The sequence below is a fragment of the Nymphalis io genome, chromosome 20 (assembly GCF_905147045.1).
Source record: "Nymphalis io chromosome 20, ilAglIoxx1.1, whole genome shotgun sequence".
Taxonomy (NCBI): Eukaryota; Metazoa; Arthropoda; class Insecta; order Lepidoptera; family Nymphalidae; genus Nymphalis; species Nymphalis io.
Genome location: NC_065907.1, coordinates 3,813,386 through 3,821,972, shown reverse-complemented (window position 1 = coordinate 3,821,972; position 8,587 = coordinate 3,813,386).

Here is an 8,587-nt window from a genome sequence, read left to right as displayed (position 1 = left end):
TGTCTACGGAATCTTAAGAGAAAATAGTAAGTAATATAACATTTTTATCGAAAATTATAATGATTGTCGAAACTCACAATACATGTTGAATTTCAGTATACCCCTTTATCAATAACTTTGATTGCTAGGAGTCGGAATTTCCACAATTTCGAAGAGAAAAGGATTGACAATTCATTCTTCAATAAGTATAGAGAGTGAACCAATTTCCTTCCTTCCTTTTGTATATTATTTTATAGTCTGAACATTTTTAACAATATTTTCATTCAAACATTTAGTTTCTGCTCAATAATTGAATATTGTAGCGCGCTTGAATAATCTTAATTTTTTTTATTGAATAGGAAGGCGGACGAGTATATGGGCCACCTGATGGTAAGTGGTCACCAAACGCCCTTAGACATTGGCATTGTAAGAAATGTCAACCATCGCTTATATAGCCAATGCGCCACCAACCTTGGGAACTAAGATTTTATGTCCTTGTCCCTGTAATTATATTAATTATTGGAATAGTATAATTATCTTCAATAATCTTACACCAAAATCTAAATATACGCTATTGATACTCGTACTTGGTGGATAACTCACTCATCACATATTCTACCGCCAAGCAGTATTACTCAGTTCTGTTGTGTTCCGGCTTCAAGGATAACTAAGCCAGTGTAACTACACACATTACAATGCGTGTGTGTGTGTGTGTGTGTGTGTGTGTGTGTGTGTGTGTGTGTGTGTGTGTGTGGGTACAGTATTTATGTCATAAGATTAGTTGCATGTTGAAAAAATACACTTAAACAATAAAATATAGTTCATTTCTGTTTCTAGGTGGATTGTAACGTGTAGAGCCTACACGCAAATCGCACTTTAACAGTGTAACAAATAATGATTTATACAATCAAATATTTAAATCCATAAGTACTAACTTCTCGCATATACATACGAGTAAATTAATTATATTTAATTAAACAAATTACTTCAAATAGGAATAACAATTGACAGAATTATTTTTTGCTTAAAATTCAATATGGAAATTATATTTCTAATCTGTTCGTTTTGTTTTTATGCTATATTGTTGTTTTTCTCTGCATTTTTTAAAACATAAATATAAATGTGATTCAAAAACTATTTCAAGAAATGGGAGACCTTTAATTCGGTTGTATTTTTTTGTGTTTGTTACCTCAGAACTCCGTCATTTATGTGCCAATTTGGAAAATTATTTCTTTGTTTCGAAGGAACATACTTCCCGTTTGGTCTCATTTAAATTAAAAGAAAAAATACCACCCTGAATGTAAATTAATCCCCTATTTTTTATGGGCTTGTATTTTATTGGACGTAGGTTTTTCTTTTTATACAGACAATTTTTCATGATAAATCATGTCAGAATAGTAACATATATACCGATGGTGTTGATAAATAAATAATATAATGTTTAGTTGTCCTAGTTAAAAACGACCACTAGACGGCCTCGTTGGTCTAGTGCCGAAATCTGAGTTGGGGGCCTCGCGTCTTATTTCAGACGGCCCTGAGGAGGACGGCAGCCGGGTTGGCCTCGCGCTGCCGTGCGCACTAGCAAGGAGTGCGGGGGGGTGAGATTACCTTCGCCCCCTGAGGGGAGCTCCGCCGAGCCACGAGCGGAGCAAAGCACGGGAGAGACCGCGGATGCGTTATATCAACACGATCCCGCAGCCTCTCCGATTCGTGCCGAGGACGGCTATCGCAGTGGTTTTAATGGGTATGAATCCCACATAACCCAGTCCCCCTCCATGGGAGCTGGGTTCCTGAAGGTTTCCACAGCATGAAAAAAAAATTGTGCCGAAATCTGGAAGTTGGAAGTGTGTGTACAATACTGTGCCTCAGAAAGCACATAAAGCCGTTGGTCCTGCGTCTGAACTCTCTCATCCATCGGATTATGAGAGTGGGGGAATAGAGTGTGCACCTATATAATATGTCCGTCGCAGTTAGCTAATATCTCTTGAGGTTTGCCGTAGCTGAAATCGGTTAGGAGGACATCATTTTATGCTTACCATATTCTTTTTATATATGTGTGGAACAAAAAACCAAAAAAATTACTTGGACCACCACAAAAATTAATGGCCTATACATTTGTCACAGGCCTGAATAGCATTTGCAGTGATAACTGCAACGTAGGGTCGTAAAATTTAGGTCGGCTTTAGAAATGTATAGATATAAAAATGTTCTGTACTAAATGTAAATATTTGGATTAATTACAAATTCTGGCACATAATATATATAGTTTGATTACGACCTATAAATTTAACTTCATTGTTTTATACATTTATGTATGTGTCTATTTATTCAAATAATCCAATATTCATCATGTTACATGGTCATTATTTCAATCAAATTCATGACCTTAAAAAACCTAATGACCGTACGGTCATTAGGTTTATATAAATAGCATTGTCCATAAGTACTTATGGACAATGCTTAGCGACTGTTTAGTTTAACCACGAATTTCTCTCTTTCTGTCACATAGACTTGACATTAGAAAGAAGAAGACAGTATTGTTTAATGAATCACTCCCTAAACAACATTTATAATTAAAGCGAACAATTAACTCTGCATATAATTATAACCTAAGATAATATTTAAAAATATTCTTCTTAACTATAAGTAGCAAATTATTAACCGGATGTGTTATTAGTATATTTGATAGTTGTGTAAACTCAAATCTTTCTTATAATTTTTTCGTACACTGGCTCACTCACCGTTCAAACCGGAACACAACAATACCAAGTACTGCTGTTTTGCGGTAGAATATCTAATGAGTGGGTGGTACCTACCCAGACGAGCTTGCACGAAGCTCTATACCATACCATACCATTTTTACCACCAATAAAAATAATCGTGAGTTCATGTAGCTTGATAACGATGACGATCATAACATTTTATTGGAAATACTGTTGACAGAATCATGTTAACGGGTGACTTCCTATTATTTAATAAAAGAGCAAATAAAAGAAACTTGAATACTTTAAGAATGAATTTAACATAAAAAATGTATATTATACTCGTAATAATTTAAACTACAAAAAATATACCTTGAACCAGATTTTTTTTTATTATACTAGTAAATTTGCCACCTGATGGTCACCATCGCCCATAAATATTGGCGATATAAGAAATAATATTCATTCCATCATTTGGAAGATACTCGCTCAACAGTATCAGACACTAGATGAGATGTGTATTAAATTTGATTAGGTGCTCTTTTTGGAATGTATTTTTCATCTAAAATATAGACATGTAACAAATATAATAATAATAAATAACTTTATACACCAAAAAGAAACAAAGACAAAATTAAGGTACTAAACCATAGAAAAGAGTTAACATATGACATTTGATAATTTGTTGAAAAGGTCGTAGTCTCAGCTATATAAATCGAAAATATAAAAAGACCTACAGCTGGCGATAAGTCAGGCCAAGGAGAAAGCTAGGGAGGAACTACTGGCGGGCCTGAAACGGAACCCCTGGGGGCGTCCGTTCCGCGGTGTGCGTGGAAAATTCCTCACGCAGGGTGCCCCCGTGACAGAGACAATGTCGCCGGATCTCCTCCTGCGCCTATTCAGGGAACTCTTCCCCCATCCAGATGAGCATGTCCCTCCACAGATGGTCCCTCGCTCCATGATTGACGACACAGTGGCTCCACCACTTATCACGGAGCGGGAGATGGAGGTGGCCTTTGACCGCTTGAGTGCCAAAAACACTGCGCCGGGTCCAGACGGGATTCCAGGACGTGTTTTATGTGACGCTCTGGAATACCTAGGCGTAAGGCTTCGGGAGCTGTTCGACCAATGTCTGTGCAGCGGGCAGTTTCCGAAGCCTTGGAAAGAGGAAAAGTTGGTCCTGTTACCAAAGCAAGGTCGAACGCCAGATTTTTCCTCGGCATACAGGCCGATTGTGCTGCTGAACGAGACGGGCAAATTCTTCGAAAAAATTCTCGCTGCCCGTCTTATTCAGCACCTCGACGAGATAGGGCCGGGTCTGTCAGAGGCTCAGTACGGGTTCAGGGCGGGTCGATCAACTATCGACGCCCTGGACGCCCTGAAAACCCGGACCACGGAGGCGGTGGCACTAGGGGCCGTAGTTCTGGCAATATTCAATAGTCTTCCTTTCGAGACTATTGGGGAGGCACTCCGATACCACGGGGTGCCTTCCTATCTCAGGAGGCTGTTGGTGGCATACCTCCAGGACCGGGTAGTCCTCTGGGAGGGGGGCGATAGGCGTCTTGTCCGGCGTCGGGTAGGCTGTGACGTTCCACAGGGGTCAGTTCTCGGCCCAATTCTGTGGAACGTTGGCTTCGACTGGCTCCTGCGGGCATCCGTCCTTCCCAGAATGGGGGTGTTGTGCTATGCGGACGACACTCTCATCGGAATTTTCAGGAGGAGTCTCGCCTGGCCGAAGGCGGTACGTCGCTCACAGTCTACCGCATAGGAATTTTGAGCTTGAGGGTCTCCATCAATCCATCAAAAACGGAGCCCCCCTCGAGGGGCGTGTGCAGGCTGACTGACCCCAGGGTCAGGCCCAGATACTTCATGTGGGCGAAATGCTGCCCGAAGCTCCATCTTTCGTCTGGACGGCTTCGGGCAGCATTTCGTCCAACTTGGTCCTAAGCTCATCAACGCTGCTGCTGCCTTAAGCCGGCTCCTATCAAATGTAGGAGGGCCGGAAACGCCATGCCGGCGATTATACGCCGGTGTTGTGCGGTCCATGGCTCTGTACGGTGCGCCCATCTTGCTGGACGCTCTTACCGCTCGAAACAAGGTTCTCTTGCGAAGGCTGCAGAGAATCATAGCGGTGAGGGTGATACGCGGATATCGTACGGTGTCGCGGACGGAGCAGCACTTCTCGCGGGCGATCCGCCTTGGGAGCTCCTGGTGGAGGTGCTCGCGGAAGTGTACCGGTTCCGGGCGAAAGTGAGGTCGCGTGGCGACCGTCCAGGGTTAGAGGAGGTGCTGCGAATCAGGACTCTCGCCCTGCAAGCCCTGATTCGCAGGTGGGAGGATGATCTGAGGTCCCCATCAGCAGGCCTGGCGACAGTGGAAGCGATCCGTCCCCACTTGAGTCGCTGGGTAACGAGAAAAAGCGGCACACTGACCTTCAGACTGACTCAGGTGCTTATTGGACATGGGTGCTTCGGTAAGTACCTCAATACCACGGAATAGTCAGGCGGTAAAGCCCTCCTGCCACGAGTGTGGTGCGCCTACGGACACGGCATGCCACACTCTGATGGAGTGTGTCGCTTGGGGGCCTCAGCGCCTTTCCCTGGCGACTTTAATCGGCGGAGACCTTTCACTGCCGAGCGTGATAAATGCCATGCTTGGTAGCGAAAGGTGCTGGATGGAGATGGTCTCCTTCTGCGAAAATGTCATGTCGCAGAAAAAGGCCGAAGAGCGAGAGCGCGAGGAGAGTGCCTCCGCTGACCCACTTCGCCGAAGAAGACCGGGGCGAAGACGTTGGCGCTATGCGCATCTTCTCCTCCCGCCGTGAGTGTCGCCGGGGCTAGGCGGTATCTGTACCCCGAGAACCCCCTAGGATTTGGAGGCCCGCAGAAGGGGGCCAACCGTCGGGACGGCACGGTAGTATGCGCAAGCGATCCCGTGACGTCCCCCGACAGGACGGAGTGGGTACCGCTGGTTTTTTAGTGGGTATTCCGGCACCTTCAGCGCCGGTGAGTCCCACAAACCCCCCCCCCCACCTAATGTGGGGGAAACACATAAATGTGTTTTTCCAGCGGGAAAAAAAAAGCTATATAAATCGAAAAGATGAAATAGATCGCTCGTAAGCGTCATGGATATATATATATCTAAAATTTAATTTAAAAAATGCCATAATTCATGTTTCTTTTTATAAACGGTTAGTTTAAATGGCGTTTGTAATTTTTTTTTAGTAAAACATGCCAGTTTGAAAAATGCTCACAGTAAAACAAATAGAATGAAACATTTGGTTTGGCTTCGTGCTAACAAAAACTTGATTGGGTTGTAGGAAATTGTTCATAAAAATGATGAAATTCGAAGTTGTACATGTATGCATGTACAATAAAAAGTTACATATATTCCGTCTATTCATTAAATATATGATATTCTACGAAAAATACTATTATACTACTATTATTAATAACTTATTATTTACCAACTTTTGACTTTTGACCTTGAATATATTTTAGTAGACGTGAGACTCTCTAGACTTGGTGGATATATTCAATATTTCAATCGAAATATAAAACATAAGATATGTACCAATTTTCAGTGATATGTGAATTATTGTTAATTGAAATGTCTATTTTAATCGGAGTATACATTCTATAGAACGATTTCATACTTCTTTATGGTACCAAAATCTTTTTAATAAAAACCTAACTGGATCTTTTTTGGGGCATTTCCTGATATAATCGTAGGCAAATAAGTTCCTTTTTATTTTCTATTATATGCTCTGTTATAAATGTAAGTTAATAAATACTATAAGATAAATGATATGCTCTCCAGTATTGTATTGTAAAGATATATATAATTATTTATTTTGTTCATTAAATCAGAAAAGTAAGCGATCAGATCAAGTAAATTTTGGCCATGGCGGCCAATCTCAAAGTGTGTGCACTCTCTATTCTCTCATAATCCGATAGGACAGCAGCCCGATGCCCGGAAAGAGTTCAGGCGCAGGACCAACGGCTTTACATGCTATCCGGGGCAAGGGAGTGTCTTCACTTAAATTTCCAAACTCCGGGTTGCTACTGAGAATTTTTGACAAAGAAACCCAATAACTTTTTATTGGGTATGGGTTTGAACACAGGACCTTGGGTTCTGCGGTCATATCTAACCACTTTTTTTCTCGCAGTGGAAACCTTCAGAAAGGTCCCATCCGGGTCCCATGGGGGTGGAACCGGGTTATGTGGAATTCTTACCCACTAAAACCACTGCGATGGCCGTCCTCAGCACGAATCGAAGAGGCAACGGGATCGTGTTGATATAACGCATCCGAGGCATCTCCCGTGCTGTGCTCCGCTCGTGGCTCGGCAGAGCTCTTCTCAGGGGGCGAAGGTAATCTCGCCCCCTCGCACTCCTCGCTAGTGCGTATGGCAGCGCGAGGGCATCCCGGCTGCCGTCTTCCTCAGGGCCGTCTGAATATATCTAGCCACTAGACCAACGTGGCAGTCGCAATATTTGGCGGAAATGTATAATACTACTAGCTTTGCTGTATATAATGCCACAACACTACACAGAGGAACTATTTACAAACAATAGTCTAAAAACTAACCGACTCATATCTAAATCATATCTAAACGAATATATAAAATATATTTTTACCGTTTTTCTTACTGCCGAAGCATTCAATTCGAGGTTAATCGTATTTGTAGAGTCGTTAAAGATGACCTCGAAGTCTTTCTTCAGACAAACGAATTTTATTGATGTTACTATAAACAAAATTAGCTGCACGGAAAACGATTCCAACGAATACAGATATACTCGTATACGCAAGTATGTATATCAGTATTTTAAGATATGGTCGCCACTGCAAGTTTTGTGTGTGTGTGCGATTTATTTAAATACATATTTTTAATTTTCACTAAACATTTTTTTTAATTTATCAATTGCCAATATAATATTATATAATATTTCCAAAATAGTATTTACTATTCAATAGCCAAAAATGTTTTAAAATTCTAATATGAAATACGAATGAGATACCAGAAAAGTCACAAAAGAAAATAACACAATATTTTTTTACAACGATAAATTGAAGTTTCGATGCAAACACGAATATTTCGCATATATTTTAATAATTTTGAAAACACAACACAAACAAACTCCTCAGCTTTATTATATGAACAAAGTAAATTAACAGCTCTTAAACGTCTCACTGCTGAGCTCAGGCCTCCTCTTCCTTTTGAGATGAAGGTTTGCAGTTCATTCTACCACGCTGCTCTATTACTGGTTGGTTACACATGTAGCCACCTATGCAAGGGGCACAATTGATTTAAAAATATATACAAAAAATTATAATTTACAATTTACTTTTAATTCTATGTAGTCAATTTTAAGCGATAAGTGGGCTACCCTGAGATGTGAGAGTCATATGTGCGTTCGTTGGACTTTCTTGTACCCTTGGGCAAATTTAAAGATTATTGGAAGATGATATAAAATTATTGAAAACCGACGTCCGAAGGAAGGCTCGACTGCCTAAACTTTTTATTTTTCATTTGATGCCCTTACATATATCATTATCTACTGACAACGTATTCTTATTTTAAGTTTAAAAATTAGAATTAATTAAGAATTAAGTAAAGAATTTAAGAGTTTCTCATCGTTTTCCTTAAGATATGCAAGACACAGTCATATACACGCAACACACACCATACAAACAAACTTGACTAACATCTTATTAATTACATTACATTACATAGAATTGATTTTTTGAAACCACAAAACATGAAATATTGTCAAAACTTTCGAAAATCTAATTTGTTACAAATCTTTCAAATAGAACATTAATAATATCTAATAAAAAAGAAATTACTGGCGTAATATTATTAAAAGAAATGAAATTTGAAAATCCATGAAATTTACAGACAATC